General features: G+C 41.8%; 1 protein-coding gene and 1 pseudogene across 4 annotated transcripts in view; one reads left to right on the forward strand and one right to left on the reverse strand.

Annotated features, from left to right (window-relative positions):
* Nucleotides 1–1,786: 1,786 nt before the first annotated feature.
* The window catches only part of LOC147028870 (synaptic vesicle 2-related protein-like), a 297,753-nt gene continuing 283,593 nt past the window's right edge, over nt 1,787–15,946 (forward strand). For 2 of the 4 annotated variants that reach the window (XM_085879658.1, XM_085879653.1), the window contains exon 1: nt 1,787–1,906. The gene's annotated coding sequence lies outside the window, so the exon portion shown is untranslated. Of the gene's footprint in view, nt 1,907–2,424; nt 2,574–15,946 lie in introns of those variants that run through there. The other 2 variants (XM_085879655.1, XM_085879654.1) reach the window with 2 other exon arrangements.
* Nucleotides 13,833–15,765, reverse strand: LOC147028871 (protein FAM200C-like; annotated as a pseudogene).

Here is a 15,946-nt window from a genome sequence, read left to right on the forward strand (position 1 = left end):
AGCTGGTGTCTTGTCGCAACAACTGGTGTCCGGGAGTGGGAGATTTTTCGAACCCCCCCCCTGATGAATAAATTGGTGTCAAGTCGTCGACCTGTGGTGGTGCTTCACGCACCTCGAAATTCAGAGCGGTTCGACCAAATTTTAGTTGAATTTATTGGGACGGACTTGCATAGTACTCGACAAAAAGACTGTATAAGACTAAGAGAAATAATGGTTAAAACCTAAAAACCAATGTCATTAACAAAGGGAGAGAAAAAGGAATTTAGGAAGAAGTTCTCATGTTTCCTAACTTCTCCAAACATTCTTTTCCGAGTTGGGAGATGTTATATTAGGAGAGGTCAGGGAACATTAGAACTGTTTTTACTTCCAAAGATTTCTGAGTTCGGAGGACGTTAGGAGAAGTTAGGAAGCATTAGAACTATTTATGTCTTCGTATATTTCCGAGTGTTTCAGTACAATATGAGCCTGTAGTTTTTTTCTGAGTTTACTGGTTCATAGTGTGATACCAGTAGGCTTATTAGTATTTTGTAGTTCTTTTGTTAAATTGTCAAACATAAATGTTTCCTATGGCAATGGTGTGCCGGCATAATGTGCAAAATTATGCCAATTGTGTATTTTTGGTCTACTGTAATGTTTTGCCCTTTTTAGAGCTAACTTTTGGGGGTTCTGGTAGGGCCAATGCAGCAGACAATTTGTCTGGTAATGGACATTTTACACTCTGTGGGATGTATATATGAATTTAAATCTGGTTTTATCTAGTACCTCCAATTTTTGAGCTCGACCAGTTGTATCAAGGGTCTCAAGGGCTTCCTTTTGGGGTTTCTGGTAGGGCCAATGCAGCAGACAATTTGTCTGGTAATGTCTGGTAATGGACATTTTACACTCTGTGGGATGTATGTATGATTTTAAAACTGGTTTTATCTAGTACCTCCAATATTTGAGCTAGCCCCTTTTTGGGGGGCCCTTGTTGGGGCTTCTGGGGGGCCTTTTGCAGTAGTGGTCATATCTGTCACATGTGGTTTTGTTGTAAGGTTGGTCATATGCATCATATGGAAGTGATACCAAATGGTACTTCCAATGTTTGATCTAGCCAATTTTAAGGACCCCTTTGGAGGGTCACCAGGGTCCTAACGCAGAGGGTGGTACCCGGCAGAAATAACTTTCTTTATGTCTTTTGATACTCAATTCATGTCCCTGTGCTCAGATATTAGTACCTCGTTCGTTTGAGCTCAGGGCCCCGGGCTCCCGGTCTATATCTGTGGGATATAAACTGTTTGTTCATCCTGGTGAAGGTATATGCTCCACAAAGTGTGTGTGTGTGTGTGTGTGTGTGTGTGTGTGTGTGTGTGTGTGTGTGTGTGTGTGTGTGTGTGTGTGTGTGTGTGTGTGTGTGTGTGTGTGTGTGTGTGTATCACACTCGTGTTTCTCCTTGTGTCCCAGCATGTCTGTCCCTGCGTTTTTGTTCGTCTGTGTCTTTGTGAATCTTCCTATTTGTCTGTCTGTCTCCATCTCTGCCCATATCTGTCTGCTTGTCAGTCTGTGTCTGCTTGTCACTCTCCTCTTGCTTCGTTCAACCCTGTCCCCAAGCAAGCAAGCAAGCCAGCTAGCTGTCTGTCTGTCTGTCTGTCTATCTATCTATCTATCTATCTATCTATCTATCTATCTATCTATCTATCTATCTATCTATCTATCTATCTGTCTGTCTGTCTGTCTTTCTCACTCCTTCCCCACCCTGCTGGCTCTCTTTCTCTCATTTCTCTCCTCCCATTTCTCCTCGTCACGACCACCTGTCACAATCAAACGTTCGCACGGGCGTTCTCGAATACCGTCAGTCTCCCTGGTGCTTGTTGCATTTGAGGTCGTTGCTGGTTTCCTTCCCGGTATCTAACCTGTTGATTGGCTTCATGTGAGTCGTGACACAATGTGTGTGTGTGTTATGTTGTGTTGTGTTTTTCGAATGTTGTGCAGGTGTGCAGGTGTGCAGTGCAAGCTCTGATCGTGTGGATTCATCCCCTCACTTTTTATTTTTATTTTTTCCGTTTCATATTACTTTTGAAATGTATTTTATTTGAATGAATCCCTGCATTAATTTTCCATTTTGTTGATTGAACGTGGTCACGATCCGCCGTTTCTGGGGCTTCTCGTGCGTCGCGTGGGGTGCTGTTTGCGTTCTCACCGTGAACATTTGGTCTTTACATCACGTCATGGCACTTGGTAACTGCCGCATCATTGGAGTTGATGAGGTTCGTGGTGCGTCAGGTGAATAAGCGAGTGGTTGTAAACCCTGCAGGCGCTCACTTTATTTTGGTGATGAGCTTGTGTAGTTATATTTACAATCTCCAAAGTCTCACCCCACCCCACCCCATCTCCCACCCTTTTCCTGAAAAACGATATGCTCCTTCATTCCAGATCGCCTATCTCTTTATGGTGCTGTTGTCGCTCTGGTATCTGTGATCCCATTTAGCATTCGTCCGTGCAGTGTTTACGGTTTTCCTCATAAACGATGATTATCTGCTTCATGTTGCTTCCAAGCTTAAGTTCGAACCTCCAGTGTCTGACCTGTTTTGAATATGGTAAGTTTGGGCATGTAAAACGTTTTGGCACAGAATTCTTACGTAAAAAACCGTGGCAAGTAAGGACATGGTTATGAAGATTTAAAGATCACATCGTGCTATATTAAATTAGAAGGGCACGCGGTGGAGCGCGCACCTCCACCACGTCATGCCTGATCCACGAGAACGTATCGGGCCCAATATATTTTTGAAATATCATGTTGTGCAGTACGATGTCGTTTTTGGCCCTGTCTCTCAACGGTGAAGTCACTTTAAAAATTAAATAATTATCGGGTCTTCACCAAAATCGAATCGATTCGTTCTTGTTTGTCACACGCCCAACCTGTCCACCAAGTTTCGTCCGAATCTGTCCACAACTTTTTGAGATATCCTGTACACAGACAGACATAAAGGAGTAAAAACATAATCTCCTTCACCTTCGGTGGCAGAGGTAATCAGGCCATTTTGTATGTATGTATGTATACATCTGGGCCGATCTCCACCAAATTTTGCCAAAGTGTTGGTCGTACCCAGGGCAATCCCTCCTCGCGAGGAAGGGTGGAGGGGAGACACAACTTGCCAATACTCCTGAAAGGAGCGAGTGTTTCTGGAGAAAGAAATTCCTCTTACCCCTGTTATTATCCACTCCTCCTTAGTGTTTTCAACTTTAAATGCTCCAATAGAAGGTATGGATTCTGCATTTCCAAAAATTTGGAACAACACAGTATCTAATGACGAGCATCTTCTCACTAGCAGGTGAGCTGCAGTGATGGTGTCACTCACTCACTCACCAACGAACCTCAAGTTCCAGTGTGTCCAAAAGACAGGCAGTTTTGCTTTGCGGAAGATATTCCAACCTTAAAAAACCCTATATCATAATGGACACCAAGACTTTTTGCATAGTACTTGCCGAGCCAATGAAATCTCCACCGTGCGAAGCAATCGATGCGATTATGAATGTGAAGGATGCTTGCAATATTGGTCTATTATCATCCCATAAGGGTGCCTTCGCTATCCTAGGACAGGACTTCACTGGAGCCAGAGAAACCGATATTGTCCATCGGTTTGTCCAGTTGGGGCAGGATACCATTCCAGACACCAATTGGGATGCTTCTTTTGCACTTTTTTCCTTTGGACGAGGATATCTTTGTGGAGGCCCTGCAACCTTCTTCCATTGTGCAAAAAAGTTACACAACTGGCCTTTGAGGTGGTCAGGAAGGAGGACTTTGGAGAATGAGTAGTCACCCACAATAATGGTTGATCAACAGGAGATTTCTCCAAAGAAGATCAGAGACTTCTTGAATGAAGCATTCCATAAATGTGATGTAGATCGTAAAGACTTCTTCAGTTCTGGTTGGCTTTATTAGCATGGCATGAGAGATTGTTTGATCACTGACTGAGTTTGAGTTTATAGATTTCAATGTTACTGTCTGAGGAAGTACACATTCACCTAGCTAAAGTTGAAATGTGGTATTCAGAGGTGCAACCTTAAAGGTGTTTTATATTTCTGGTATTATGGTATGTTTGTGCTGGTATGGTATGTTATCTCACTGTGAAGGATTGTGTCAGTCACAACAATATTGACATTGTCTCACTGCAAGAAACCCTCAACATAGTGCATTCCCATTCAGCTTGGAGTGCAGTTATCAGAGGAATCTTGCTTCTAAGATATTTAGCCGGGGTTCGAATCTCAACTTCGCTATCAACTGCCATCCCGGTGTTTCTCATGCATGATGATTCATCGATATGTGTCCCATCTCTCGAATGGATGGTAAACAGAGAGTTCTGTCTGCTGGCATTAGTTGGTGGACGTTAAAGATCCCACAGTGTCGTTCAGGAAGAATCGGAGAGCTATCGCCGGCACCTTGAACAAATTCCAAATTCCTGAGGGCATTGATTGCCTCAGCCATACAACCATTCCCTTCACCAATAATGCTATGACACAGCCTTGAATTGCATAAGAAGAAGAAGAAGAAGAAGAAGAAGAAGAAGTACATCAGAGTACTAGCTTTTCACAATAAGTCATCTGTTTCAGCAGGAGATGCAGTATTTTCAGTTGAATGTATTTCAGGAGTGGCAGTATATTTTTCACATTCTCATTTAGCACACTCAACATCTCAAACATGCTCTTTCTTTCCTCTCATCACACCTCCCCCCTCTTCCCACCCCCTCGAATCTTGTTCCTCCCCCCCACCCGCTCTCATCTTTAACATACCACTACCCAGTCTCATCCTTCCCCACTCCTCCCTTCTCCCTCCTCCCTCATGGCCGTGTCTGCTCTCATCATCTCCCCTGCCTCTCGCCCCTCCCTCTAAAATCAGCCACCAACTCCGTCTTCAAAGCAAACTTCACTCTTCCCCTCACCTTTCTCAAAAGCTCCCCCACACCTTTCTCCCTCAATTCTCCCCTCTCACCCTTCTTTCTCAAATCTCTCCCCTTACCCCTCCCCTTTAAATCTCCCCTCACTCCCCCTTCTCAATGCTGCCCCCTCACATCCACAAAGATGCCTCCTTCCCCACCCTCTCTCTTCCAACTCATTCTTCCACCTCCTCCAATCTCCTACTTCCCTCTGCCCCCTCTCTTCTTGCTCCCCACTGTGCCTCGTCCCATCACCACCTAGCCTTTTGTTCTCCTCCCCATCCGGACTTCTCCCCGAGCTCTTGTGCAATCTCCTACGCACTGTCAACAACTTTTCCTCCCTCCCCCTCTCCTCTCTCATCCTACCCTTCCCCTCCTCTCCCCTGCACCCAAAGCCTCCTCCCCTCCCTCTTCCTTAACATTGTGGACCTCAAACATCTGGGGCCTTCTCTCTAACCTGACAGATCTTTCCATACAGGTTGCCACTTACAAACCAGGCATAATCTGCTTAACAGAAGCTTTCCTCCTTCAAGACGTCTGACTCCCTCGGATCTCTCCCTGGTTACTCCCTCCTCCAGCATGATAGACCTGAGGCTATTTGATAACTAATTATGTGGTATCTATTGTATTGTTACATTTATGGGGTAGGTGTCCGTAGTTGGATTTTATGGCCTTAACATTGTTGTGTTTCTGTAGTTTACACTTTTCTATATGTATTAATGGACATGTGGTAAGGATAACTGTCTGGCACATGGCCCATGTGAGAGACGGGCCTTGTACATTTTGGAGTGAAGAGGTGAATGATGTCCTGCTGTGCGTCTCATGTTGAGCTGAGGGGGAATCGGGTGAAAGAAAGACGTTCCAGATGCCCCCCATATCCTGCCCAGGTATTCCTACCCCCACTCCTTCCCCTCCTCTTGCACAATGGGGGAAGTGTAGGAAGTGCTGACTCTGACATCTCACCAGAGAGAGAGAGAGAGGTGGGTCTACCAGCATGGTCCCCTCTTACTGGTGAGCAAGGCAGCATGCCATCAGCCTGCACTGCTTGGTGGCCACAGGGCCCGTTAGCTTGAAATTGGCTCCTTTGATTGCTTGAGATGCTGTTGCTGTGTGTGGGCATGGCAAATCATTGGTTGGTCCATACAGACACTTAAGTTGAAGTATTGGGAGTGAGGAAATTGGGGTGGGGTAGGTGGGGTGGCTCTGTTATAAAGTTGCAGGCTCGGCATTTGCTGGAAACCTTCCCTGGAGTCCCCACCATCCGCCTCCTTCCCAGTCATCTTCGCTGGTGCTCAAGGGGCATGTGGGCTTGATCTCTTCTTGATTGATGCTGCCAGGGCATCCTGCTGTTCTGCATTGCCTGAATCCTGTCATTCAGCCTTGAGATGAACTGCCAATCTGTAGTTATCTCAGCTTGTTCTGTGGGCATGGTTGCACGTGTGGGCTGATATGGGGGTTAATTATTTCATTGTTTAAGTGTCATGATTATTATTTGTCTGTCTCCTTTGGGGATTTCTGTATGTTGTTTTTATGTTTATTACATTTTATATTTCCCAAGTTGTGCATGCATCAGTTCATGCAATCTTTCCCATGCAACAATTGGGTTCAATTGATCACCTCTGGAGGATTAAATTGTTGTTAATTCTGATATTAATAACCGACGTAGTGTAAACCACGTTCAGAATACGAGGACGTGCTGATGCTGCTTGGTTATGATCCCCAATTATTTTCCATATTTGCACCAGCTGCGGTTGTGTTTGTGATTGACTGGGTCATGCACATGACAATATTGTTGTTGTTTTTTCTCTCATTGTGTCACAAGAGTGCTTTCTGGCACTTTAATGTAAAATCATTGGTTGAGATACATTTAAGACTGGCTTTTGCTTATGTTTAATTACCATGGTGAAGCAGACAGGTTAATTTGCAAATGAATGGCAGTGTTTATGTCTGGGCGGTGTTTATATCCAGGCTTCTCAACAGCAAAAATCAATATTAGAAGCAAACACAGCAACAATGACTGCATTCTGCCCTCCTTGTATCTGTGATCTCCCAGTCATTGTGTTGTACTTCAGTCAGTTGTCCGTACTATCTGGTTCAGGAGGACACAGTTCAAGCCTATGAAACCTCTGCCGCCCCTGTGTGAAGCGGGGCCATCGCGTAAAATACAAAATACACAGTAAATGGCGCTTTGTGTTGAGGCGCAGCGGTGATGGTTATGTTTAACCCTCGACCAGTCAAAGATCCCCGGTGGGTTAAACACGGCAAGGTAAGCCTTGGTCATAATCGCTGTCTCCCACCTGTCTCTATTTCCTCCCACCCGCCCCTCTCTGCCCCCTCCCTCTCTCACTCTACCTCCTCACCCCCTCTGACCCCCGCCCCCCAGTCTTTCTCCCGCCATTCTGGCTGCCCCGTCTCTTGGTATTCCCATCAGCGAAGCGATGGGTGGTATTTGATAGTTAATAATAATGTTTGTGAACATTTTCCTGAAATGTCCATATAAATGTAACGTCGTTTTTCGGTGAAAGCTACTCAAGGTTTCTGGGTTGCACACAGTACGTACTGTAGTTGGTAATCACACTGGTTCCAACCTGCCAATTCCTGAAAAATTGCAGTGTGTGTGTGTGTGTGTGTGTGTGTGTGTGTGTGTGTGTGTGTGTGTGTGTGTGTGTGTGTGTGTGTGTGTGTGTGTGTGTGTGTGTGTGTGTGTGTGTGTGTGTGTGTGTGTGTGTGTGTGTGTGTGTGTGTGTGTCTCTCTCGTAACCACCGCCCAGATATGTTATGCTTTGTGAACAATACACACACAGTGCATGGAGAGTGAGGAATAGAGTCTTTGATGAAGAGAGCAACTCCTCCACCAGGACGAGGCTCAGGTCTGTCATACCGGAGGATGGAGTAACCAGGGAGAGATACTTGGGAGTCAGAGATGTCTTGAGGGAGGAAAGTTTGTTCGGCAGATATGTCTGGTTTGTCAGTGGCAACCTGTACGGAAAGATCAGTAAGGTTTCAGCAAAGGCCCCGGATATTTGAGGTCCACACTGTTAATGAAGAGGGAGGGAGAAGGCTTTGGGTGCAGGGGATGGGAGGAGGTGAGGTAAGGAGAGTTGTTGAAAGAGTGTGGGGTTGCAGAATAGCTAGGGGAGAGGGCTGGATGATGAGGAGAAAAGGCTCTGTGGTGCTGAGGGAGAGAGGGGGGGAAGAGAGGGGCAGAAGGCAATTGAGGAGATGGAGGTGAGAGGGCAGGGGAAGGAGGCAGCTTTTAGATGAGAGGTGGGGGGAAACTTTGCAAAGGGTGAGTGAGGGGGGTAAATGAATGGTGGGGGAATGGTGAGTGGGGATAGTTGAGGGGGGAGTGTTTGAGAAGGGTGAGAGGGATGCTTGGAGGGAGAAGAGTGTGATGGTTGTTTTGAGACGGATGAGTTGGCACTGAAGTTGGAAAAAAGAGAATGGTTGTTGGAAAGGGAATATTCATAGCTAACTGGGGGTTTAAAATTTTTAGGTCAGATATGCGATTAAAGACATTTATTGATGGATGCAATAAAGGCGAATTAAGAGAATGGAGAGAAGAAACACTAACATTTGGATTTCTTTCGACAAGGTATGAATGACAGGTCGAATTCAGAGCAGTCTGTTGAAATAGAAGAAGAGTAGTGCATTATGATACAGTAACGCGAACCACACGTGTGAAAGAGGAAGATGAAGCATTATAAGAGATCTTTTTTATTACCATTACTATCATTAATAATCTTGTTTGAGAGAGTTTTCATCAGATTAGGTAATGGAAATGTAGAAAAAATTGAGGTGAATGGTGAATTTGGATCGGTAAATGCAGAGGGTGGAAACAGATCACGTGTTTACGGGAGAAGCACGTGGCTATGGGAAGTGAATTTATTTATTTTAAATAAGGATTGCGTAACATTCAGAAAAGGGAAGGTTGAAGTAAAATTGTGGAGGTGTGTGTGGTGAATTTGGAACTGTAAACGCAGAGTGAAGCTGCTGGGTCGATGAAGAGGGTGGAGAGACACGTGGTTACAGGGAGTGTTTTGATCGAAAGGATACGAGGAAAATTATTAATTTTAGATGTATTTTTGAAGCATAGGTAAGATTCGGGAATGGAAGGTTGTAGGAAGGTAATGGTGAGAGTGGGTCAGTTCAAGTGGAATAAAGATGGTGTCGGCAGAAAGAGGAAGAAGAAGAAGAAGAAGAAGAAGAGGAAGAAGAAGGATCGGGACTAGTGGGTATGCAAGGAGAAATTTTTTTTGTTGTTTTGTTTTTTGGGGTTAAGACGAGAAAGAGTGTTTATATGGGAAAATTGGAATTGAAGGTAATAGGGAGACGATACAAATAAAAACGATTGTACACCAAGAGGGGAAGGATGTGTATGCATCAAGGAACCAGGTAAGACAAGGCCGATGAAAAATCACAAAATAGCACGATTTTTGAAACAAAACTGAACTAGGAAAACACAGTAACATGTAGGTGAGAAAATACACAGTTAAAACGGGACAAATAACGTCCGGAAACTTAGCTTTGAGAAAGTCAGCAGAGAGCCCTGAGAGACCCTGCCGTCGCTCCAGACCCAGAACCAGAACCAGAGACTTTCATCAATGCCTTCATTTTTTTTGTCAGAATACTCTTGACAGCAAATCAAGGCGATGCTGTGGTTTTTTTACCTGGCATCAGTTCATTAGCCACTTCCTCCCAAGCTGGATTGCAGGTGAAGGTGATGAAGAGATCAGGACGTTCATAGTTTCACACATATGTCATGGCATCCTGAGTGCACTCATACATGTAGTGGTGACCACCTGTGAAACTGGAAGGCAAGATGGCCAATTGACCAACATTGGCAGCATTTCCATCATTGTTCATGGCATCCCTGAGGTGAACATAGTTTTCGACTCGGAGTTTATTTTGGTTCTTTCGAATGAATCTCAGTCTTTCTGCTTTAATGTTGGCATACATGTCCACAACAAATTGGTGGAAGCGATCTTTGCAATGTAAGATGTGATTGAAATTACCAGCTCTCGGCATAATCCTGCAGGCATAAAAGTCCATGGCAGAAATGTTCTTTTCACTTGGCAGTCCTGTTGCTGGGTCGTCTGTTGCAGTTTAATATAATATCCATCATCACCCTGCCAGAAAATTTGTGTATAGTGAAGTGAATCATTTGATGGGTGTGTCTCAGCAATTCTCTGGAGGGAGTTGTTTCTGAGTTGCAGTGCAATATCTCTATCACCATGTTGTTCACCAGGTCGGATGATAGCCACTTCTGATGTGGAGGGTGCATTGAAGCGCCGCTCATGCTCCCCAGGTGGAGTTTTGTCTGAATGAATGACAATTTTGTACTCGAGTCTCGTCTTCTCCATGGCACACTTGAGACTCCAAACATAGTGGTTTTCCTTGTGGAGCATATCTTGCAACTGCAACACCACTTCAAACTTGGTTTGAGTGACATTGTTGCAGCGCTGTTCAGCCTGCTTTGGTCATGGCTATGGATTGCCAATCTGATGATAAACCTGTCCCTGCACTTTAAATGTGGGCATGTAGCCAGATTCTCTGATCTCTTTTGTGGTGCTGAAAAATGTCTTGTTGAAGCACCCATTGTATCATCTGATGTTGCTTTGGAAATTACTTCATTTCCAAATTAAATGACATTTGGAATGTTGATCATCAACAATGTATGAAGAGGTTCAGGAGGAGCATTAATTTGGGTCAACTGAACCTTGCCACGATTGCAGCATATCCCTGGAGCTTCTCCTGTCCATTTCATCACATCACAGTGTCGGCAAATAATCGGCATTGAGCCAATTGCAACAAATGGATCAGAAGCATAATCCAAGGCTGGATTGTAGGAGAATGCAGATTTTTCTGGAACAGCCTCCAGGGCTGTTTCCTGGATGTAGCCATTCTTGTTATTTTTGCCTCTCGTCTTTTCTGGCTCTTGAGGATTTTCAGCTGTTCTGGACGGAGTCATTCATGTTGCATTTGCCTCTCGTCATCTTTCTTGCTCTTGAGTTAAGGCTGCTCTGGATGCAGCTTTTGTTGTGGTATTTTCCTTTTGTTTTCTTTCTTCCTGTTGAGTGTCAGCTGCTCTGGATGCAGCCATTGCTGCCGCGTTTGATTCTCATCTTGCTTCTTGCTTCTTGCTTTTTGCTTTTGCGGAGTTGAGGCTGCTCTGGATGCAGCTTTCACAAGTCATTTTTTTGGTCAAGTTCACTTCTTGTACATTTTCTTCTTTTGGTTGGAGCCATCTTCCTGCAAAATTATGGAGGGAGACAGTGGGAAGGGTAAAGCAAGGAAGGGGGGGAGGAGAGTGACACCCTACCATACATCACAATACACTCTGGGAGGGAGAGGGAGCGAGGGTGGGGTGGGTGGGAGAGGACATATATATGTTGGAGCGTCGATCACCCTTTCAGTTGAGGTATGAAGACGTCGATGTACGAGAGAAAACTGTTTATTATCTATCATACGTGTACACAGAGAGCATCAAACCACCAGGAACACCAATCATGTAATTGAGGAAGCCCGGAGAGTGCCGCTCTACCAGATTCGGTTATATCACTCTCTCATATAGTCAGTTTTCTTTTCGGACAAATGCTTATTTCGTAATTGTCCTTTTTTTCAACCCAGGTCCAGCTGAGAGCAACTGGCTCATTTCGTTCAGCAATTGTGAATCGTACATAGATAATGAGGAAGTAAAGTTACTCCCTAATGCTGCTCACACAGCGTTCCTCTGGATCACTCAAGGTTTACCACATTTTGAGGTCATCTCTACCGAGATGACCTAATAAAGCTGGACCAAAAGTCCGTCCGTCCGTCAGCCATTTTTCTTTTCGATCTTCATGAAACTTAATATGTGGGTAGAGGTCGATGAGTGTTGCACAATGATATAACTTTTGTCCGGGTTCAAGGTCAGGCTCAAGGTCACGAGGTCACGTTATTTATAAAAATTGCCATTTTCAAAACCTATCGAGTCTGCCATTCTACAAGTTATTCGGCAACTGTTTATTGATTATGATAGTAAAAAATATTATCTTGTATCTAACCAGACAGATTTTTGAATTTCCATCCCATTTGGCCACCATGTAACCTGGAAGATGGTCAAAAAAAACCTCCCAGTACAAAAAACTTTTTACTTCCGATCTTGATGAAATTTGGTATGTGGGTAGAGGTTGATGAGTGATACCCAACGACATATTTTTTCCTTGATTCGAGGTCAGGGTCAAGGTCACGAGGTCACGAAAGTTGTGAAAGTCGCCATTTTCAAAACCTATCTAGTCTGTCATTTTAGGAGATATCTGGCAACGGTTCATCGATTATGATAGTAAAAAACATTATAGATGACCGTCACCCCCACACGGGGATAATTTTATCTTTTTTACACACTGTTCCAATGTTCTCTTTTCTAAGCAGTCAGCAAGAGTATATTTGATCTAACAACAAGCCTTTAAAGGCTAGAAATAACAAAATAGGAAGTTGGGAGCAAGCAAAGTTAATAAGAAAAGGTACACATCCCAACATATATATCTTCTTCTTCTTCTTTCGGCTGCTCCCGTTAGGGGTCGCCACAGCGGATCATCCGTATGATCCGCATAGTGATTTGGCATATGTTTTTTTACGCCGGATGCCCTTCCTGACGCAACCCTGGTCACCTCTTACGACACAGGGATATGGTACACCTATTTTTTTAACCAGGGTATACATCGGCCCAGTATACTGGTACTCATTTCGCCGACCTCGGAAGGATGACAGGCTGAGTCAACCCCCTGGTGTATTAATTCAGTGGCTCAACGGGGCTTGAACTCAGGACCTCTTGGATCCCAAGCCGCTGCCCTTACCACTGCGCCAACACCAGGCTCCCCAACATATATATATATATATATATATATATATATATATATATATATATATATATATATATATATATATATATATATATATATATATATATATATATATATATATATATATATATATATATATATATATATATATATATATATATATATATGTATGTATGTCAGGTCGTCGATCACCCTTCACTGAAAGCATGAAGACATTGATCTACTTGAGAGAAAATTATTTATTGTTTACCAATACATGCAGCCGCATGGAGAGCAGCAAACACCAGGAACACCAATTAGCAATTGAGGTAACTGGAGAGTGCTCTGCCAGAAAAGTTTGAGCCACTCCATTATATACTCGGTTTTATCTTCAACAAATGCCATTACACATTGTCCTTTCCTTCAACCCAGGACCAGCTGCTTTAGCAACTGGCTTTTGTCCTTCAACAACTATGAATCAAGCAAGATAAGGAGGGTGTGAAGTTACTCCCAGATCCAATGTTCCTGTGGATCACTCAAGGTTGACCATATTCCTTATCTCTTTATACAATGTTCCCTTGGAACAGCAAGCAGGAATACATTTAATTAACTGCAAGCCAGTGAACTTGAGTTGGGAAGAAACAAAGCGAATAAGAAAAAGGTACAAATCCCAACATGTGTATATGTATGTGTGTGTATGTGTATATATATATATATATATATATATATATATATATATATATATATATATATATATATATATATATATATATATATATATATATATATATATATATATATATATATATATAGATATATATATAGATATATATATATAGATATATAGATACATATATATATATATATATATATATATATATATATATATATATATAGATATATATATATAGATATATAGATACATATATATATATATATATATATATATATATATATATATAGATACATATATATATATAGATACATATATATATATATATATATATATATATATATATATATATATATATATATATATATATATATATATATATATATATATCTGGAGCAGTGGTTCTTGACCTTTTTAAGTGCCCATACCCCTTGAGTTTTCATAATATTTTCCCATACCCCCTGTCAAAATGACTTAAAACTACAATAATAGATTAATAAAGTTTCCTTATTTTCACACAAAAAAACACATTTATGGAAACAATAATCATAATGCATAGTGTTTGCTAAAAAGTCACTTTGTTGAAGTGGGTTACAGTAAAATAATAACCTTTGTAGAAAAAAACATACTGCACAGTACACACACATTTCTAGTGGCTCTATTGTTGTTTTTCATCAATGAGGATGCAGAAACGAGGTTCTTTTTTTTTGAAATCGCTACACGCATGTCGTTATTTGCATTCAAACGATTCCTGGCCTTTGTTTTGATATGTAAGAGTGTTGAAAAACCTATCTCGCACAATTAGGTGGTCGCAAATGGCATGAGGATCTCCAGAGCGCTCTCTGCTAACTGTGGAAACGTTTTGAGTTGTGCACACCAGAAGATGTCAAGCTGCATTGATTCAAACTCCATTCGGATTTTTTCATTGGCCTTCAGCTCAACAAGATCATCTTTCATAATATCACTATCATCCATGGAATCAGGTTGAAAATAAATGGATCCAGTATCCATCTCTGTGCAATAGAAACCTCTCCATGGTGGAAGTATTCTTGGAAGGACTGAATGAGCACCTGTGAATGCTCTTTTACTTCAGTCATGATGGATCATTCTTTTTCCGCATTCGTAGCCTCATCATGTTTAGGATGGTTTGCAAAATTTCCATTCTCAATGCGCTTCATCCAAATTGGAAGTTTTTGGGTGAAGGCAGACACCTTTTCCCTGGCAGTGATCATGTTCATCCCCGTTTCTTGGATGTAGGTGTTCAAATCGTTCAAGTGTGTGAATGTATCTGCCAGGTATGCCAGGGACAAAACGAACTCCCTATTTTCAAAGTGTTCAGCAATGTCACTGTCTTGCTTTCTAAGAAACTGCTTGATTTCTTCGTGCAGTTCGAAGACACGAGAGTACATGATAAATGTTGCTTCTGATTCTCCCATTTAAATGAATGGGGGAAAAGGTGAAAACTATCTGACCCAAGCCCCAAAAACTCAAAATGGGAGACTCACTTCCTCCCCCTCCCATACAAGCAAATGAAAAATTGAGACTTACTGATTAAAGCACTTCTTCCCCCAACATAATCACAGTCCTTTTCATATTTTCATTATACTCAAAGAGCGAACCAACGAATATTTGTTCATGTTACACTTTAGGGAATAACTTAATTTTCTTATAACATTCATTTCCATCGAGTATATTCACAAAGAATAACTTGTAACTTGGTTCGAGGTTTAAATATCTTTGTTAAGCAGAAATGAAATGATAAACTTCTCTTAATGCTCTTGTTTGACCGCCTCCTGAGCCACATCATTTTGAGATTGTAGTGAATTGTTTTTTCATTGTTCAATTGATAACCATCAAAGTTTTCTGTCCATTTAAGGATTTTTTTAAATTTACATCCTCCGACTTATTTTTGTTTAATTTATACGCTTATTTGTTTTATCTACTTTTACCCCGGTTAGTTCTTCAATAAGACTTATTTGATATTTCTCACATTCATGATGTTTCCCAATTAAATACCATGGCTGATTACATCTCCACTCTTTGGTTTGGTTATTGCTTGGTTCTGTCATTTATAAATCAGAAAAAGATGGCGGTAGCCCTTTAAAATCCCCAACCTAATATCTTAACACTTGAATATCTTAACACAGACTTATAACCATAAGGGACACGATTGATTCCATTCTCTAAAATGTATCTTTTATCATCAGAAGCTCCCAGTGCTTTCTTATTTACCTCTTCTGTATATAATTGATGTTTATAACTCTTATTGCATTCATTTTTCTATACTCTTCCTTCTTTAAGGTTAAACAGTTGTAATAATGTTTAAAGTTTATTGTTTCCTTGAATATATTTTTCTTTATTCCCTTTGCTTCTTATCACACCCTTCAATATTATTATTATCAATATACGTAAAAGCATAAGATTTGATCTCAATCCTATAAATTCACTCATTACCTTCCCAACCAATTCATCTTTATACTTACCAATAACCTTTTTAGTCTTTGAAAACAACACATCACCTGACTTATAATTACTTGTAT

Source organism: Eptatretus burgeri, chromosome 4 (assembly GCF_056783735.1).
Source record: "Eptatretus burgeri isolate ZD-2024b chromosome 4, Ebu_testis_v1, whole genome shotgun sequence".
Classification (NCBI taxonomy): Eukaryota; Metazoa; Chordata; class Myxini; order Myxiniformes; family Myxinidae; genus Eptatretus; species Eptatretus burgeri.